This window comes from Carcharodon carcharias, chromosome 1, assembly GCF_017639515.1.
Source record: "Carcharodon carcharias isolate sCarCar2 chromosome 1, sCarCar2.pri, whole genome shotgun sequence".
NCBI lineage: Eukaryota > Metazoa > Chordata > Chondrichthyes > Lamniformes > Lamnidae > Carcharodon > Carcharodon carcharias.
The window spans coordinates 52,524,187-52,544,843 of NC_054467.1; the positions used below are offsets into that span (position 1 = coordinate 52,524,187).

At 41.4% G+C, this 20,657-nt stretch overlaps 1 protein-coding gene across 1 annotated transcript in view; it reads right to left on the bottom strand.

The window, feature by feature from the left end:
- gucy1b1 (guanylate cyclase 1 soluble subunit beta 1) overlaps positions 1-19,618 on the bottom strand; it is a 364,679-nt gene extending 345,061 nt beyond the window's left edge. The window contains exons 1-2 of the mRNA XM_041193526.1: positions 19,551-19,618; positions 8,729-8,829 (exon numbers count right to left, since the gene is read on the bottom strand). The gene's annotated coding sequence lies outside the window, so the exon portion shown is untranslated. The remainder of the gene's footprint in view (positions 1-8,728; positions 8,830-19,550) is intronic.
- Positions 19,619-20,657: the final 1,039 nt, after the last annotated feature.

Sequence of the window (20,657 nt, forward strand, 5' to 3'; positions counted from 1 at the left end):
CCTTATGTTGATGAATCAGTGCTCCACCATGTTGAACACCACTTGGAGGAAGCACTGAGGGTGGGTGGCAAGAGCGCAGAATGTACTCTGGGTTGGGGACTTCAATGTCCATCAACAAGAGTGGCTCGGTAGCACCACTACTAACCGAGCTGGCTGAGTCCTAAATGACACAGCTGCTTGACTGGGTATGTGGCAGGTGGTGAGGGAACCAAAAAGAAGGAAAAACATACTTGACCTCATCCTCATCAATCTGCCTGCCGCAGATGCATCTGTTCATGACAGTATCGGTAGGAAGGACCACCGCACAGTCGTTGTGGAGACAAAGTTCCTCCTACACATTAAGGATACATTCCATCGTATTGTGTGGCACTACCACTGTGCTAAATGGGATAGATTTCGAACAGATCTAGCAACTCAAGACTGGGTATCCAGCTGTGGGCCATTAGCAGCAGCAGAATTGTACTCGAACCACAATCTGTAACCTCATGGCCTGGCATATCCCCCATCTACCATTACCATCAAGCCAGGGGATCAACCTTTGTTCAATGAAGAGTGCAGGAGGACATGCCAGGAGCAACACTAGGCATACCTAAAAATGAAGTGTCAACCTGGCGAAGCCAAAACACATGACTATTTGCATGCCAAACATCATAAGCAGCACGTGATAGACACAGCTAAGCTATCCCACAACCAACGGATCAGGTCTAAGCTCTGAAGTCCCACCACAGCCAGTCGTGAATGGTGGTTGACAATTAAACAACTCACTGGAGGAAGAGGCTCCACAAATGTCTCCATCCTCAATGATGGAGGACCCCAGCACATCAGTGCAAAAGATAAAGCTGAAACATTTGCTACAATCTTCAGCCAGAAGTGTCGAGTGGATGATCCATCTCAGCCTCCTCCGGAGGTCTCCAGCATCACAGATGTCAGTCTTAAGCCAATTTGATACACTTCACGTGATATCAAGAAACGGCTGAAGGCACTGGGCATTGCAAAGGTTATGGGCCCTGACAATATTCCAGCAATAGTACTGAAGACTTGTGCTCCAGAACTTGCCATGCCGTTATCCAAGCTGGTCCAGCACAGCTACAACACTGGCATCTAGCTAGCAATGTGGAAAATTGCCCAGGTATGTCCTGTACACAAAAAGCAGGACAAATCCAATCTGGCCTATTACTGCCCGATCAGTCTACTCTCCGTCATCAGTAAAGTAATGGAAGCGGTCATTAACAGGGCTATCAAGCGGCATTTGCTTAGCAATAACCTGCTCATTGATGCCCAGTTCAGATTCTGCTAGGACCACTCAGCTCCTGACCTCATTACAGCCTTGGTTCAAACATGGACAAAGGAGCTGAACTCCCGAGGTGAGGTGAGAGTGACTGCCTTTGACATCACCTGGAAGTTCCCCTCCATGTCACTCGCCATCCTGACTTGGAAATATATCCCTGTTCCTTCACTGTCGCTGGGTCAAAATCCTGGAACTCCCTCCCTAACAGCACTGTGGGTGTACTTACAGCACATGGACAGCAGCGGTTCAAGAAGGCAGCTCACCACCACCTTCTCAAGGGCAATTAGGGGTGGGCAATAAACGCTGGCCCTGCCAGTGAAGTCCACATTCCATGAATGAATAAAAAAAAACCTCAATTATACATTGTATAATTGCTAGCTTTAAAGAAATAAGAACAAGGTTTGAATTTAGCAGCTTGAACTCAATGTGACACCTTGAGCAGAATTTTATGGCCACTTCCACCAGCGGGATTTTCCAGTCTCACTGAAGTCAATGGACTTCTGAATGGCTCACTGAATTTTATGGCCCTGACCCAACCTGGAGCTCAGACAACTTCAGTAAGGGAGACTCCAAAGCAAACTTCAGAAGCTGTAGAGCTGAGACATTCTACACACATAAGGGAACCCCCAGAGAGACTGACTTTGTAAATAAATGAGCTGTGTAAAGAACTTCATGTATTGAAAAATTGTAAAATGTATTTTTCAGTAAAGGGGAGGGATGTAGTAACCTGAGATGTAATATACCTTTAAGGCACATATTTTAATGTAAGGTTACATTTTCTTATTGTCCAAAGGCAGAGTAGCGCGGGCTACATCTATGTGGGAGAGTCTTGAGTTAGTCATTGACGAGCGAAAACAGAGTTTTATGTTATGAGCACACAAGTATAGTTGTAGAGTTAGTTTGTAAATAAACAGCATGTGTTTATTCTAACAACAATCTCCCTAGTTCTGTTGAAGGGTCATGAGGACTCGAAACGTCAACTTTTTTCTTCTCCGCCGATGCTGCCAGACCTGCTGAGTTTTTCCAAGTAATTCTGTTTTTGTTTTAGATTTCCAGCATCCACAGTTTTTGTTTTTAATCTCCGGATGTTCTCTGTCTCTGCACCAACTCAGTCGCCCCGAACAAAGTGTGCAACGCAGATCCTTTAGCCCAACAAACCAAGGGTACTGCCAACAGCAGCTCACCACCGCCTTCTCAAGGGCAATTAGGAATGTGCATAGAATCCTTTGCTGAGTCCAACAGGAAGGATCCAGGTATAAGAGGAGTGATGATCACAGGCAGTGGGGGCACTCAGGTCAAAACCTTCCTGTACATGGACGATGTCACTGTCTTCTGCTCAGATCCGCTGTCGCTGTGCAGGCTGATCAACATCTGCGACCAATTCAAACAGGCCTCGGCAGCCAAGGTAAATCGTGGCAAGAGCGAGGCCATATTCTTTGGGAACTGGGCTGACTAATCATTTGTCCCGCTTTCACCGCCAGGTCAGATGGCCTGAAGGTGCTGGGGATATGGTATGGAGAGACTGGGGCATGCGTTAGGGACCGGAGCATGTGTTAGAAACTGAAAGGAGTGAGTGGCTATAGTGGAAAGGAAACTGAGCATGTGGGAGCGAAGCTCCCTCTCCATTATGGGTAAGAACCTGGTCATCAGGTGTGAGGCACTTTGCTGTTGCTGTACCAGGTCTGGCCCATTCCTCACCCCTGCATGATGACGATCAACCGAGCCATCTTTCGCTTTATCTGGAGGTCGAAAATGGATCGTGTTCACAGGGACGCAATGTACAAGCTTCTAGATAAAGGGGGAAAAATAGGTGTCCAACATCGCCCTCATCCTGATGGCCACCTTTGTGTATGGCTGCATCAAGCTGTGCGTAGACCCTCGGTACGCAAACACCAAGTGTCACTACGTGCTGAGGTTCTACCTGTCCCCAGTGTTGCGAAGGATGGGTCTGGTCACTCTGCCGCTCCAAGTAGTTGGCCCACGCTGTACCACATGTCCCTTGGGGAAAAATTTATGCAGAGAAACACCTTTGACCACAAGTCCATCAGGCAGTGGTCAGCACATAACGTCCTAGAGGCCCTACGGGAAAAGGAGGGTGGATCCTGTGGGATGGTTCCCCGAGTAGACTGTCAAAGTCATTTGGCAGAATGCCTCATGGCCAGAACTTTTCAGCAAGCACCAAGATGTAGCTTGGCTGGTGGTGAGAAAGGCCCTCCCCATCAGATCCTTCCAACACGCCAGGAGCTCACGCCCTCTGCACGTTGCCCTTGAGGTGGCTGTGGTGGGGAAGAGACCATTGTTCACCTCCTTGTGGAATGTGCTTTTGCAAAAAGGTCTGGAGAGAGATGCAGTGGTTTTTGTTGAGGTTCATCCCGAGCAGTGCTGTGACACAGGACTCTGTGCTCTACGGCTGTTCCCAGGGACACACACCGAGACAAACATCAACTGCAGCTGGAGGATCATCAACTCGGTGAAAGGCAGATTTTGGTCTGCCCGAAATTTGTTGGTCTTCCAGCGCAGAGTTGTCCCCGACAGACTGTTGCAGACTGGCACATTCCAAGGTCCAGGACTACGTGCTGAGGGATGCAATAAAGCTTGGGGCAGCTGCTGCAAAGGCACAATTGGGAAAGGTCACTGCCTAAGACCTTTCTGCCATAGTGCACTGAGTGGCTGGGAATTGTATGGACCCCTCGGGCTGTATGACTCACAATGAATGTAGGCATTGAATATTAAACGTATTATAATTGTATTGAAGCACCTCAGAGAGTGACATGATGTATGGCGATAACTCCAATACCATTGTACTGTCTGACAGTCTGTAATGACCATGTTGAAATGACTGTGATATTCATTGATTGTTTTGAAGCACCTCGTGATCCATGTGTAAAAGTTGAATATGATTGCACTTTTTGTGATGGCCATTTAGAAATGTTTTGCAATGTTCTTTCAGATATTTTATGAATAAGGTATCTTTTCCAAAAAAAAAGGAATGGGCAATAAATGCTGGCTCAGCCAGCAAAGCCCACATCCCGTAAAAGATTTAAAAAAACCTATAAAATTAAAGGAAAGAGCTCACAAAAAGTGGAAAGAATAATGTAGATCCAGGAGACTGCGAGAGACATAAAGGCAGCCAAGAAAGACAAAAAGATATAAAAACAAAAAACGGCGGATGCTGGAAATCCAAAACAAAAACAGAATTACCTGGAAAAACTCAGCAGGTCTGGCAGCATCAGCAGAGAAGAAAAGAGTTGACGTTTCGAGTCCTCATGACCCTTCAACAGAACTGATTTTGAAAATCAGTTCTGTTGAAGGGTCATGAGGACTCGAAACGTCAACTCTTTTCTTCTCTGCTGGTGCTGTAAGACCTGCTGAGTTTTTCCAGGTAATTCTGTTTTTGTTTAAGACAAAAAGATAGTAAGTGCTGAATTAAAGGAATATGAAAAGAAATTTGAGAGGTATAAAATTTGTTGACTAATCACTTTTTGTCTGTTTTCACAGTAGAGGAAGGTGACATGTATACTTGACATTCCAGAGAAATGAATGACTCAAGGACTTAAATCACTAAAGTAGATGAAAACAAGGAAATAGAAAAAAATAATGGTACTAAAAACGGACAAATTCCCAGGAGGTGATCGTTTTCTTCCCAGAATTTTAAAGGAAATAGGTGAGGAAATTGTAATGCTTTAACTATAATCTTCCTAAGATTTCTTGATTCAGAAATTATTCCTTTAGATTGGAGTTACTTTGGTAACTTTCCATTGTTTAAGGAAGGCAAGAAAGCAAAACCATAAAGTTAAAAACCTATTGGTCTAACAAAGACTATTAAAACCATATATTAGTCTAGTTAAAGAATGCTTTGAAATTGATGAGTACAGGAAAAGCTCCAGGCATAGATGAACTAATGACAGAACCAAGCCCTTGGAGAAACTGAAATAGAAATGATAACAGAAACTTGTGATCAAATACATGCCAAAGGATATATTCCGAGTGACTTGAGACATTCATTAATCATCAAGTTACCCAAGAAACCTAAAGCAATGAAGTGCAATCAATTTAGAGCTATAAGCTTTTGAGCCATCTCATAAAGTGATCTTGGAAATCTTAACAGGAAGAAATAATAACACATTTGAAGCAGAAATTTGTGAAATGTAGTCCCAATTTAGATCTGAATTAGGAACAAGAGAAAGAATTTTTAACCTAAGAATAACCCTTTATAGATATATAGAAGTAAACAAGAACACAATTATATATGCTTCATGGACTATGAAAAGAACATTCAATCAGGTTTATCACCAAGAGCTAATAGATGTGTTGTTGAAATGTGACATTTGACAGTAAAGATGAGAGATTGGGATCAAATGAAGATCATCAGGCGATGGACAATCAGATATGTTTCAAGTGAAGAAAAGAGTATGAGAAGGCTGTGTACTGTCACCAAAATTATTTAATCTATACACAGAACAAATATCTGGAGAATTAGATGTACTTCCAGTGTAAGAATTAGAGGAAAAAATGTAACCAACTTGTGGTACACTGATGGCACAGGGCTGGTTGCAGAATCAGAAGAGGCCCTACAAAATATCATGTAAAATCTATAAGTTTAGAATATGGATTGATTATGAACAGCAAAAAGACAAAAACAATGATAATTAGAAGAAATGCATTAGAAGAAACTAGAGTGAAGATTGAAGTGGATGGTGTCACCCTGGAACAAGTAGATAAGTTTGTCTATTTAGGAAAAATGGTAATGGAAGATGGTAGATGCGATGCTGAAAGTAGGAGGACAGAGATAGCCAAAAGTAATTTTGTGACGATATAAAGGATGTGTTAATGACAAGATAACACAAGCTTGTAACAAGGAAAAACACATAAAACTACAGCCGCTCCACTTTCCTGAATGCCTCAGAAACATGGGCAATAAATAAAGATCTGTGGAAGAGAATAGAGGCCTTTGAAATTTTGATGCTAAGACTTATACTTAAAATTCCAGATATAGACCATAAGACCAATGAAAGAGGTGCATGAAATTGCAAGAACAAAGAGAACTCTAAAATGTGACATCCAGAAATGAAAATGTCAGTATTATAGCCATTTGATCAGAGCTGAAAAGCTACAGAGATCTCTTCTAGAGGGCAAATTGGGGGTCGGCAGTAAGAGGGGCCGACCTAGGCACAGTTGGATGACGGATGTCACAGAGCAGTTGCAGATGAGCTGCTGTGGATGTGAGGTTGATGCAGGACAGATGAGTGTGACACTCCATGACAGCAGACCTCCTGGTAGGAGTAGCTACAAGCAGCAGCAGTCTGAACATCTGTTGCAGAGAAGTTATTGGAATTTATAGTTGAGGACAGTGTTACTGAGCACTTAGAGAAATTTGAGCTGATCACGGAGAGTCAACATGGATTTATAAAGGGTAAGTTATATCTACTGGACAATAATTTATTTTTCTAAGTAAATAAAGTAGTAGTTAGGAGTATGTCTGTCTATGGATGTAATTTATATGAACTTCTAGAAGGATTTTGACCGGGTTCCACATAAAACAGTGTTAGTTCAAATTAAAGCATATTACATTGAAAGTCAATTTGTGACCTGGTTATGAGGTTTGTTAGATGACAGAAGAGGGTTAGAAATGTGTCAGCGGTGGTAACACCAAATGGGCAGTATTGCCTGATATTCAGTTCAATTGCAGTCGGTGGAATTAAATATCAGGTGTTGTGCAGAACGGCAGCTGATCTGATACTGCTCATTTTGCGCCATCACCCTGGACATGTTATATGCAACCATATGAATTAGGAGCAGGAGTAGGCCATTCAGCCCCTCGAGCCTGCTCCCAGTCAACAAGATCATGGCTCAGCTGACTAAAACCTCAGCGTCACTTTTCTGCCAACTCTCAATGTACTGTTACTCCCTTGTTCAGTCAAGAATCTACCTAGCTTTTCCCAAGTCTCTCTCCAGTCTACAGCAGATGTTCTGAACCCTGGTTTCCATATTCTGCAGTCGCAACACATCACCTATTGTGCCATTTTTATTATGTGTTATATAATTTATTATTTTTCTTAATTTATAATTGATAAACCCAACAAGTCCCAGTAAATTCTATTACTGCTAGTAAACCTTACGACTACTAATAAAACCATAAAATTACTAACAAATTACCAGTTTAAAAGATAAACCAGCAAAATACTCACTTATCTGTTTCCCTGTGACATCAAAATTTGATTTTCTTTCACAGTACAGTCAGTCCACAGATTTGCCCCCTTGCTGTTTTAAACTCGGAAATCTCCGCCGCTCTCGCACTCTTTTAAACCTTGAAAATCTCCACCGCTCACACTGTTTTAAACTCGGAAATCTCCGCCACTCTCGCGCTCTTTTAATGTATGGTTCCTGTTTAGACATAGAGAGAATAACTTTATGGCCCTGTCCTCTTTTTCAGGGCATTGGCACTGGCCACTATTTCCACCGCCTCCCATGCTGGATTGGTGATGTTGCTGCCCATCCTGCAGTCAGAGCAGGGGGTAGCAGACTTCATATTGGGCCTCCACTGAGTCCAAAGGGTGCTTGAGGGGTGCGTCATTAAAGCGGAGAGCTGCAGTTTTCTTGCTTTTCAGGGCCATGTCTTCTGTGCAGCAGTTGTTTCTTTTTCCCACCCGCTACTGCACTTAGTGCAAACCTAGGATGATTCTGCCCAGAGAATTTTTTTTTCACTACTGTTATTTTCATGGACCTTACTCATTGATGCCCAATAGCTTTTATATTCTCTGTCCCTTCCTGTTCCCCTTTCTGGGCAGACTCCAGCTCCACAGTTCTTCACCGTGGCTGCTCTTTCTCATTCTTTTGCCTTTCTCCCCTCAGTTCTCTCAACCCTGCTGAATGACAATCATGGTGTCCCTTTCCTGCACCTGTACGTTTCCCTAAGATAATGACTCTACTTTAAAAAAGGAATCCAGAAATTCCTCCCCTTGGTTTACCTGTGGAATGTCTCTAATTCACCTTCTAGCTTAAGTTCTCTAGTATTTCAAAGCAAAGACATTTCCTATAGAGGTGGTGATCCGAGTCAGCCTCACAATACAGCAATTTCCTAAAATAAATGAAAATAAAACCCCATACAAACTATGTAACTGAATAACTAAAATGATAGCAATTCTTGTCTTCATCAATAAACTTAAACGTGACAAAATGTAAGATGCAAGATTGCAGTCAGCGTAAGGATCAATCCTGTATAGTTCAGGGGCTGTCAAGGACAGAAGGAATGAATGCTTATGATCTCACAGCTAAGAAGCAGATGATAGAAACACTGGAAGCTTTAAGCAGCTGCATTCAAGACAAATAGGTCATGACCCTCATGACAAGGAAGTCCAACACTTTACTTTGAATAAGGTCCATTTATAATGCATGTTTATATATTATAATCAAATATAGAAATGTGATAAATCCACTTACTGAGGACTTTGCTGGCTGCACTGATTAGATCATATGTTTTAGAGTCATCATATATAATCCGTACCAGAAACTGTCCTTCCACATCTAGCTGTGCTTCTTTTCTACAACAAAAAAAAACAATTTGACAAAATATAACACACAATAGGCATTATAATCCTGAATTTCTGCAGGGATTCTCCTGCTTTTCTGCAAAAATATCAGTGAATGATTAGTGGTACCCCTAGAGAGGCAGCATAAGCAGCTAAAACAGTCATTTATGCCATTTCTCTAAGGCTTCCACCAATCTCCTGCCAGAGAAACTCCGTGGAAATTCAAGGACACCATTTTTTTTATGACATATGCATGACTATGATGAAAAGGCTGCAAGAGTAATAAAATTAATGCTAAATTGTCACCTAATCCTAAACATGCACACAGTTTGCTATTTCCTAGTATGCATTTGTTGTTTTTTTTTAACTGTTGGGAGCAGCCTGGAAAGAAATTGGGTCAAATTTCCATCTATTGATGTAAATCGCTTCTAAAGAGTTAAGAATTAGTTCTAATCCCACCAGGATGGGAAAATAAGTCAATTAACTTGCAGTTATTCAAAAATGCAAACACCGCCATTAGGGTAGCTCCAAAGGCCTCGGTTTTGAAACTACAGCTATGATCCATCTAATCTATATAGTGTTCAGGGGGTGCAATCCTCATTCCAACATCCTCCCCAACCCCATATATTTCTTTCCCCGTGATATGGTTGACCTAAAACTGCTCAAAAATGCAGTTTAAACTTCCCAGGCAATTTCAGCACTTGTGTGCATCAGGACACCCGAACACCCCAAAGCACAACACAGAGGTCCAGGCTTCTGAACATTGGGAGATTTGGCTATTGTGAATTTGCAGCAATGCATACAAAACTTCACAATGGAACTAGAAACTCATAAAATCTGTTCATAATATCAGATGAGATTGGTGAACATTTACAAAGATGTGCAGTACAATATAGAAGATTAAGGGTGATCTATTTGAGAATATTTAGATGACTAGAGGATGTGAGAGCATAGAGATAAATAATTTCATCTGAATCAAGGCATAACCTTAAAATTAAAACTAGGCCATTCAGAGATGAAATCAGAAAGGACTTCATCACACATAGGGTAGTAGAAATCTGGAACTCTCCAAAAAAGCTGTTGAGGTTAGGTAATTTAAAAATTCAGATCTGAACTTGCTCAATTTTAGTTAGGCAGAAATATTAAGGGCCTTGGAACCAAGGTGGGTAAATGCGATTAAGATACAGATCAGTGATGATCGAATTGAATGGTGGAACAGGCTCAAGGGATTGAATGCCCTCTTCCAGTTTCAGTGTTCTTAATTTATGTAAGAGAATGGTTGGAGTTGGACAAACAGCTCAAGACAGGAAATTCTAAAAAGACTAACAGAGCCATATGAGGGGGGACATAGAATATATATTGCATTGATACCAAAAACAGAGAGGTTATGTTAAATTTTTAAAAATCACAAGAAAGCCAGAGGGTGAGGTTTTGGAGGAAGAGCATGATTTCCCTGTGAAATCTTGAAAAGTTTCAAAATCTGGCTTTCAAGCATCCAGACAATGATTTCAGTGACCTGACTATGAAGACATAAGTGTTCATAGATGATCAGAACTATATGAATGTGCCTCAAACTCTCTAAAGACAGGTGATAATAGGTAGGAATAGGGGTAGAGTCTAGTGCTATCCTTTTCAGCACTTCTCCACTCTTCATAATGCTCTGCCAATCATAGAGCCTTTGTGCACATCTCACAAAGCTTGTACAAAGCTCTTTGGATATTTTGTAATCACACCCATGGTGAAGCACCTTTGGACATTTTGACGTAGAAAATGTTATTTATATACAAGCTTTTGATGAGTATTAATATAATCTTCTGGAGCTATACATCTTCATGGCTGGTACCTTCAGGAGGGTCTAAATCTCCCAAGGTGTGGCTTTATAAGCCTGGTTTCTCAGGTTGTCTCTTTTCTTTATCATTTCTTTGTTGGAAAAGAATAAAACTGGGGGAGAAAAAACACTTTAAAACTTTCCACTTCTTAAGAGACACCGAACAAACAAAAATAGTATTCAGAGAGACTTCTAAAAACTGCTGGAATTGTCTGAGAGCCAAAAAACCAATCCAAACTGAAGTTATTATCCACGTGGGGTATTAGCCTCTACTTGACAAAAATAATAAAACACAAGTTTTCTTTAAAGATCACAGCCTTTCTCAACTGCTGGTCTAAAACCAGTACGTGTGGACGCTGCACTTAAAAAGGTCATTCAGAGATCGGTGGCAGTCAAAGTCACAGTAGCTGGAACCGTTCAGGCTAATAAAAGTCACATCTCACTAAAACTTTGTGATTTTAGGGAACCATTTATTGCGCACATGCTTCCAATTCATCCATGGGAGGTGAGTATCACTGGCAAAGCCAAAATTCATTGCCCATCTCTCATCGCCTTCGAGAAAGTGATGGTGAGACACCCTCTTGAACTGCTATAGTCCATTTAGTGCAGGTACACAAAAGTGTTGTTAGGGAGGTAGTTCCAGCATTTTGACCCAGTGACAGTGAAAGAACAATCCTTTTTTCAAGTCGGGGTGGTGTGTGATCTGGAGGGGAACTTGCAGGTGGTAGCATTCCCATGAGTCCATTGCCCCTGTCCTTCTAGGTGCTCGAAGGAGACTTGCTGAGTTGGTGCAATGCATCATGTAGATAGTACACATTGCTGCCACTGTGCTTTGCTGGTGGAGGGAGTGGATATTTAAGTTGGTGGACAGGGTGTCAATCAAGTGGGCTGCTTTGTCCTGGATGAATGCTGAGCTTCTGAAGTTTTTGTGGAACTGCTTTCAGCTAAGCAAGTGAAAGTATTTCCACCCCTGACTTGTATCTTGTAGATGGTGAACATATTTTGGAAAGTCAAGAGTCGAGTTCTTGAGAGGGTGGTGGTGACTGCCTTCTTGAACCTCTGCAGTCCATGTTACTGGTCACTTATCAGCTCAAACCTGAATGTTGTTCTGGTCTTGCTGCATGCAAGATGAATTATGAATGGTCATCATGCACTGTACAGTCATCAGTGGACATCCCTCCATCATAAGGTCAGAAGTGGGGAAGGTCATTGACGAAGCAGCTAAGATGGTTTGGCCTAGGACACTACCCAGATGAACTCCTACAGCCTTATCCTGGGGATGAGATGATTGGCCTCTAACAAACACAACAATCTTCTTTTGTGCTCATTATAACTTCAACCAATAGAGAGTCATCCCCCAATTCCCATTGATTTCAACATTATTAGGATTCCTGATGTAACACACAATCAATTGATCTGGTATCTGGTGTAAGAAGAAAGTGTCAGAGGGTTGGAACTGGACAGACAGTGTCATGAGATGGAGAAAGTCAAGTACTGGAGATTCCAAAGTGAACAAAAAAAATCAAGAGATATTTCATGAGCAGGTGATTAATTGGTGAGTAATACAGCTTTATATTAAAATAAAAGCAAAATACATGCATATCTGGCGTTGGAAATTAAAAACAGAAAACAGCAGGCCTGGCAGCACCTGTAGAGAGAGAAACAGAGTTAACAATTTGAATCTAATATGACCTTTCTTCTGAACTGACAAGAAGTAGAAATGTGATGAATTTTATGCTGTTGAGAAAGAGGGCAGGGTCAGGTGGAACAAAAGGCAAGTTCAGGGATCGGTTAGCAGGCAGGAGAGATTAAATGACAAAGGTGTCATGGAACAAAAGGAAAAGGGAGTGGTAATGGTAGTAGCAAAAAAAAATAGTCCAGAGTAGGTGCTAACAGCAGAATCAGCTATGTCTGAAAGCAAAAACATGAGAACAAGATACAGATTGGCACTTGGGGAAAAAAAATCAAAATGAAGGACAGAGTTCATAGTCTGAAGTTGTTGAACTCGATGCTGAGTCCAGAAGACTGTGAGGCGCATAAGCGGAAGATGAGGTGCTATTCCTCCAGCTTGCATTGGGCTTCACTGGAATACTCCAGCAGGCCGTGGACAGAAAGGTCAGCATGAGAGCAAGGTGGTGAGTGAAATGGCAAGCAATTGGAAGCTTGGGGTCATATTTGCTGACTGAGCAGAGCTGTTCTGCAAATTGGTCATGCAGTCTGCGTTTGGTCTCCCCAATGTAAAGGAGGCTGCATTGTGAGCAGTGAATACAGTAGAGTAAAAGAAAGAAGTAAAAGTAAATCACTGCTTCACCTGGAAGGAGTGTTTGAGGCCTTGGACAGAAAGGAGGTTCCTCATCCTGCGATTGCATGGGAAGGTGCCATGGGAAGGGGATGAGGCGTTCAGAGACCAGGGCATCACTGAAGGAACAGTTCTCTCGGAATGCTGACAGGGAAGAAAGGGGAAGATGTGTTTGGTGGCAGCATCATGTTGGGTGTGATGGAGATTGAAGCCCAGTGCATGTTGGAGCAACAGCATCTCATCTTCCGATTAGGTACTTTACAGCTCAATATCGTATTCAACAACTTCAAACCATGAACCCTGTCCTCCATTTTGAACCCTTTCTGCCCCCTCCCCCAAGTATAAACCTGTATCTTGTTCTCATGTTTTTGCTTTCAAAAATAGCTGAACTCTATTCTGCCATTAACACCTACTCTGGAGTAATGTTTTGTTTCTTTTCTACCATTGCCATTACTACTCCCTTTGCCTTTTGTTCCATGCAATCTTTGTCCTTTAGTCTAGCCCATCCTCTAACCACCCCTAACATTCACTTTTTGTTCCTCCTAACTGTCCCCCTTTTTCAACAGCATAAAATCCATCACACTTCCACCGCTCTTCAGTTCCGAAGAAGTCATATTGGATTCAAAACACTAACTGTTTCTTTCTCCAACATGCTACCAGACCTGCTGAGTTGTTGCAGCCTTTGTTTTATTACGGCTCCACATTTTTTGGGAGGAGGGTGTGGGAGGAAAGAGAGAAGTGATGTAGTGGCAGACATTGCAGAGTATCAGGAAGGGGAAAGAGTTTTCTGCACTCTGTTCGAAAAGCCAGTCACACCCAACTTTAAAGAGTTGGTCACCATCAGGATGGTGTGCCAGTCAGACAGATATGGGGATCCAGGATATAGTGGCAGAGGAGCCTGGGAGTTGAAAAGGAGCGCGAGAGGAGCCGGGAGTTGAAAAGGAGCACGAGAGGAGCCGGGAGTTGAAAAGGAGCTGGGAGAGCAGAGGTGACTGAGGTAGATGGGTGACGAGGGAACGAGATGATCCTTTGAGTACTGTGAGTACAGTCGGGTGTGTATTTGCTACTTCTATCGCTTATAGTTTTTAAGGTTATATTTTGTGGTTCATTGTTTGTAAGGGCTATATTCTGTAACAATGAGGAGCAGGGAAGAAAGGCCCTAGATATTAAGTATCTTCCAAAAGGTTTAATTTAATTTAAAGGGGTAAGTCATGGCAGGAAAGCTCAAAGGAGTGCTCCTTCTGCTCTATGTGGGAAGCATTTCCAGTGCCCGGGGCCAGCATATGTGCAGGAAGTGTCTCCAGCTGCAGCTCCCATAAGCCCAGGTTTCGAAGTTGAAATGGCAGCTCGGGGCACTGTGGAGCATCCACGAGGCAGAGAGTATCGTGGATAGCATGTATAAGGAGGTAGTCACACCGCAGGTTAAGAGTCCACAGGCAGGAAGGGAATGGGTAACCACCAGGCAGAGCAAGAGGACAAGGCAGGCAGTGCAGGAATCTCCTGTGGCTATTCCCCTGCAAAACAGATATACTGCTTTGGATACTGTTGAGGGGAATAACCTCTCAGGGGAAAGCAGCAACAGCCAAATTCGTTGCACCGCGGTTGGCCCTGCTGCACAGGGGAGGAATAAAAAGTCTGGGAATGCAATAGTTATAGGGGATTCAATTGTAAGGGGAATAGACAGGTGTTTCTGTGGCTGCAAACAAGACTCCAGGATGGTATGTTGCCTCCCTGGTGCTAGGGTCAAGGATGTCTCAGAGCGGCGAGAGGACATCCTGAAGGGGGAGGGTGAACAGCCAGTGGTCATGGTATACATTGGTACAAACAACACAGGTAAAGCAAGGGATGAGGTCCTAAAAGCAGAATATAGGGAGTTAGGAAGTAAGTTGAAAAGTAGGACCTCGAAGGTAGTGATCTCAGGATTACTACTAGTGCCACATGCTAGTCAGAGTAGAAATAGTAGGATATATCGGATGAATATGTGGCTGAAGAGATGGTGTGAGGGGGAGGGTTTCAGATTCCTGGGACATTGGGGAAGGTGAGTACAAACTGGACAGGTTACACCTGGGCAGGACCGGGACTGATGTCCTGGGGGAGTATTTGCTAGAGTGGTTGGGAAAGGTTTAAATTAATATGGCAGGGTGATGGGAACCTATTTATTACTTATTACTACTTATTTGGACAAGTTGAGTGAGGTGGGCAAATGCATGGAAGATGCAGTATAATGTGGATAAATGTGAGGTTATCCACTTTGTTAGCAAAAACAGGAAGGCAGATTATTATCTGAATGGCTATAAATTGAGAGAGGGAAATGTGCAACTCGCATTTCTAAAGAGACTGGTTGAGACAATAGTAAGATCAAAGGGAAGGAACGCATTTAAAGAAGACAGCAGGATAGCTGGGCAGATCTCCCAGAAGACAGTGTGAACAAGGCCAGACCTGAAGGCCAGTTGCTGCCAGCCTCAGAGGACACCCCAAGGAAAAAGGCACTGTGTGGTAAACATTACTGGAATTCTGTAGATTTTAAAATCTATAAGGATAGTTGCTGAACAGAAAAGGGGAAGGTTAGTTCTGTGGGTAGTTAAGATCTTGTTGAACTGTTTTAAAGTACTGTTTACTGTGTGAAGCCACTGTTGAGTTGAAGTGTAATTATATTTTTTGGGCTTTATTCTTTCAATAAATGTTTACTTTACAATAAAATCATCACAAGTAGTCAGGGACATCATTTCCTGATTTCAGAATCTCTCCTCAAGCTATACAAATGACAAAAAACAGCTGTTTCAACTTTCACTCTGGGATTTGGGCAGCTCAGCATTTACCATCAGCAGCCCCATAACAAAGCAGACAGCATTGTAAGGGAAATAGATGCTGTTCTCTTGTAGCCACAAACTGGTGGTTCCAAAGTTGTTTTTTCATGCCAGTGCCAATGTCTTTAATATCTCCTTGCAGCTGGAGAAGAATCCAGTTGTCATAGTCCATAGTTCATAAGAAGCAATGATGTAGGTAAAACTAGTAATGTTCTGCTGTGAGAGTTTGAGGAGTTAGGGTCTACTTTAGGAAGCAAAATCTCAAGGTAATAATCTCTAGATCATTACCTGAGCTACATACCAGCTTGCATAGGGATAAAGAGATTCAAAGTTTAAAATCAGGCTCTAGCACCAGGACTGGGGAGAGAGGAACCTGTTCCATTGATTTGGTTGGTTTAAACTGGGCTGGGACAGGGCAAATCGAATACTGAGGCAATAGAAGAGCTTTAATTTTAGAAAAAGAGATGGTGGGAGGAATATGGAAAAGGAATATTCAAAAGCAGTGAAGGAAATGTCAAGGCCCCACAGCAAAACAGCATTTTGAGTAAAAATAATCAGAGTGGGCCAGGGAGGGGCAATTAGGGTAACAAAGGTAATAGGGCATTAATAATTGAGGTGACGTCAAAGAAAATTAGAAAAAAGGTCAAAGATAAAGACACTATATCTGAAGGTGTGAAGTATTCATAACAAATTAGATTAATAGCACAAATAGAAGTTGATAGGTTTGATCTATAGCCATGAGAGAGATGTGGTTGCAAAGTGACCAAGATTGCAACTAAATATTGAAGGATACTTAACCTTTACAAGAGCAAGGCAAAACGAAAGGAGGGATAGCCCTGATCATAATGGATGGGATAAAGACAGTAGAGAAAATCAAGAAGTCGAATCAGTTTGGGTGGAGCTAAGAAACAGCAAGGAGTAGAAAACATTACAGGGAGCTGTTTGTAGCTCCCTAGCTTCCCCCACCAAGTAGTTGTGCTGTAGGGAAGAGCATAAATCAGAAAAATAAAAGCGCACATAACAAGGATAAAATTATAATCATGGGGTTCTTTAATCTTCACACAGACTGAGAAATCAAATTTGTGGTCATAATATACGGGGCAGGTTTATGGACTGTATACAAGATTATTTTACAAATCAGTAGGTCAAGAAAACAGCCATTGAACAGGCAATTTTGGTTCCAGTTTCATGCACTGAGAAAGGGGACTCTATGGAAAAGTGACCATACTAAGATAAAATCATGACTAAATCACTATCAAATTTAACAAGTCCAAAATTAGGGTCTTAAGTCTAAACAAACACATGCATCAGTATGAGGAGCTAACTGACTAAGGTAGAATGTGAAATTACATTACAAGATGTGATGGTAAACAAGCTTAAAGAATTACAACAATTATGCATTCTGCTAAAACAAAAAACACAAAGTGATCCAAGAAAAGTTAAACGTAATATTAAAATCAAAGGAAGAGGCTTATAAGGTTGCCAAAAAAGTAGCAATTTCCAAGATTTCAGAACTCAGCAAAGGAGGAGGAGGAAGAAGAAATTGACAAGGAAAGGGAGAAGAGAATAAGAATGTGAACAAGCAAGAGGCGTAAAAACACACTGGAAAAGTTTCTATTTAAGTAGGAAGAGATCAGTGAAAGTAAATGAGGGCCTATTAGAGGCAAAGACAAGTGAAATTATACTGTGCAAGGAGGAAACAGCAGAGACATTAAACAAGTACTTTTGCGAAGATTTCACCTGGCCCCAGGAGGGAGGCTGGAAGGCAGGAAACCAGTAACATCACAGAGAGTCATGTTGGATTGGCACCCTAGCACAGTTCTGCCAATGTTGCATTTTCCTCTGGTGGGATGGGATGTAGAGAGGCTGCCCTCTACATAGGGGTGGGCAGCCAATTAGCATAACTAACAATTCCATTAGAGGCCACTTTACAGCGGAAAAATATTTAGGAAGATAAATGGTATGTTAGCTTTTCTTATAAAGAGATCAGAGTATAAGAGTAAAGAAATTTTACTATAATTATAATGCCCGAAAGAGCTGTTGATGCTCAGTTATTTGAGTATAATCAAGATAGGGATTGAAAGTACCCTAAAATCCAAGGGAATTAAGTATTATGGGGATAGTGGGGTGAGATAGGTCAGCCATGATCTCACTGAATGACAGAGCAGGCTCAAAGGACCAAATGACCTTCTCCACTTCCTATTTCTTATGCTCTTAGGTTCTAAGTTGCTATTATTTCTTAGTGAAATCGGTTAGATTTACATAATGTTGACATGTACAGTTTAAAAATCATTTGCATGGTTGAACTAATTAGGGTGAACACTTCTAGTACCTCATTTCCAGCGGGATCAGTGTTAAACTTAAACATAACATATCTGGTGTGTCCCAAGCCTCACCAGCTCAGATGTTCCGCCGTGCCAGGGGGTAATCTATTTTACTGTATGGAAAATAACTCCTTGACATTATAATCCCTCAATAACTAGTATTTGTTAGTCACAGGCAATAATGTAACAGCAGAAGAATCAATCATGTGCTTTGATCTTTATTTTAACAGTAGCCTCTACTGGCAATTGAATTACACCCAAACATTATTAAATAGAGCTATTTCTCATTTGTCCATGTCTTCAAAATAATGCATATTGAAAACCTGCATCATAAAAACCAAGCACTAATCTACTTTATATGTGAAGAATCTTTCACCCTAAATACTTATTATGCTTATTGTGGTTGCAGTTATTTTTATTACTGAAAATTATACCATACTAAAAAGAAATCAAACGTATCAAACTTTTCAAAAACAGAGGGGAAATATGTTGTAAACAGTGCCATAATGACAGAGGATTTCACATTGCAGATCAGCCTTTTGTAATGTGTGATAGGCAGTTTATCTTCTCGCTTCACACGGGTGATTATTCAAAATAGACTCAGCAGATCAGAGGGTATTTAGGCCATAAACACTCTCAAGTTAATGTGGATTTGTGTAAGAAAAAGACTGTTCTTGGCCAATTGATCACAACCCAGGTAGGAACAAAAGCATACATCTCTCAGTCCTCACCTTCACATCAGTATATTTAGGAATAATGTTGCAAAATCAATGACATAGGTATCTGACAGCTTCATGTTCATTTATTAAACAAGAAAATGATAATCTGTATATCAAATTATCAAATAGAACTGAATATAGATAAATACTTATGCATTTTTCAGTGCCCCAGCAATTCTCGCTAGGAACTATAGCTGGTACTGCTGTATGTTTAGTAGCTCTCACAAAGAGGCCCTGAGTCTTGTATGGTTGTTTATTGATAACACGTAACTACATACGTATATACAGGGTATAGCCCAAGCTATGAGCTAACTCCATGTTTGTTTCTACAGAGCGCTCTGTCCAGTCCACAAGGGACCCTAGTCTCAGGTTGTGTCTCTACATCACACCGTAGGCGGTACTGTTTCCTAGTCCCACATTAACTCTTGCCATGCCACATACCCTTATACTACAAGTACAGCCTTTAGTTAAACAAACTGGGTACGTGGTTGCCCTCTATGTATCTCAGACGAGCTCAAATTGATGTCTAGGTTTACTTATATGTACTCGGTAATAACGAGAACTCCTAAAATCGCAAATTGTGTGTGTTCAGCTGTGTAAGAATCATTTACTGAACTCCGTGCTCAAACATTTCTGAAACACGTTCAACCGTGTACCACATCCTGTATAAACACAATACAGAAAACAAAGGCAACAACTACTGGAACTCGATTTAGAATAATTTGGGTTCATTTTTGTTTGTAAGACATCACTTACTTGATATCTTCCCACACCAGAGGTCCATAATTGCGTTGGATTAATAATTCCAAGGCGTGATTTACGAAACCATACTGTTAATAAAGAATTGCAATATTTGTGACTCTTCCAAGAAATTACACCAAAATTTCAGAGACATGTGTTCAGTGGTGAAGTACAGCGCGTGTTACTGGAGAAGCCATGAAGCACAAACGCATTCCCCAGGGTCAGCGAAGGAACCAGCCGATAAAGCAGCAGTATGTTTAAAATGCAGATCCAAACTCTCCTTGTTTTTATCATCAGCTCCATTTTTTTGCATCGCTGTCATTTAATTTAATAGACTCGACATTACAGTATTCCTCTGCTCCTTCTCCAATGCACAGATATTATTATCACGGGGGAGAAAAACGTAAAATGAATGAATTTTATTCAAGGAAAATAAATTCTAAATAAAAACAAAAAACCTTTCTAGCAAAGCGAATTTGAACAGCCCCCTGTATTTCGTCTATTGTAATAACAATGATAACACGAATCAATAAAAAATCTCCATATAAATATATCATGTACATAATCTTTTTTCTGGGGACGAGTATACATTCACTTACCATATTGATGTTAGCAACCGTTCCTTTTCTTCTGTGTCTCTCTCCCTGGAGCAGACGATCCGTCACTGACTCTATAAGCAGCCAGGCCAACTCTGATTATCAGGCAGCGCCGTCAGTCAGGAGGAGGTATGGCACTGAACTGGCGGCAAGGACCAGGAACCAATCAGCATCGGAAAGCGTTCCTCCGATGTAACATTGCTCGGTGAAGGGAAAAGACCGGAGAGAAAGGACAACATTTGCATACGACAATTAAAACAATGAAAGACAAAAGTACAACAAGGAAAAGCAGCAGTAATTAGTATCATTAAAGAACATGTACAGCCGAGTTCCTTTGGTAACAACCCTGCTCATAAATATATATCAAAGAAATACTTAATTGAACGTATACCCATTCAAATTCAACGAACAAAATATACTATATATTGTACAATGTGCAATATATATGAGCAGATTTAAAGTAAAATCTAGAAATGTACTGGTTTATCGCCACTAAAGTAATGTTTATTGTAGTTAAGGTGTTCTC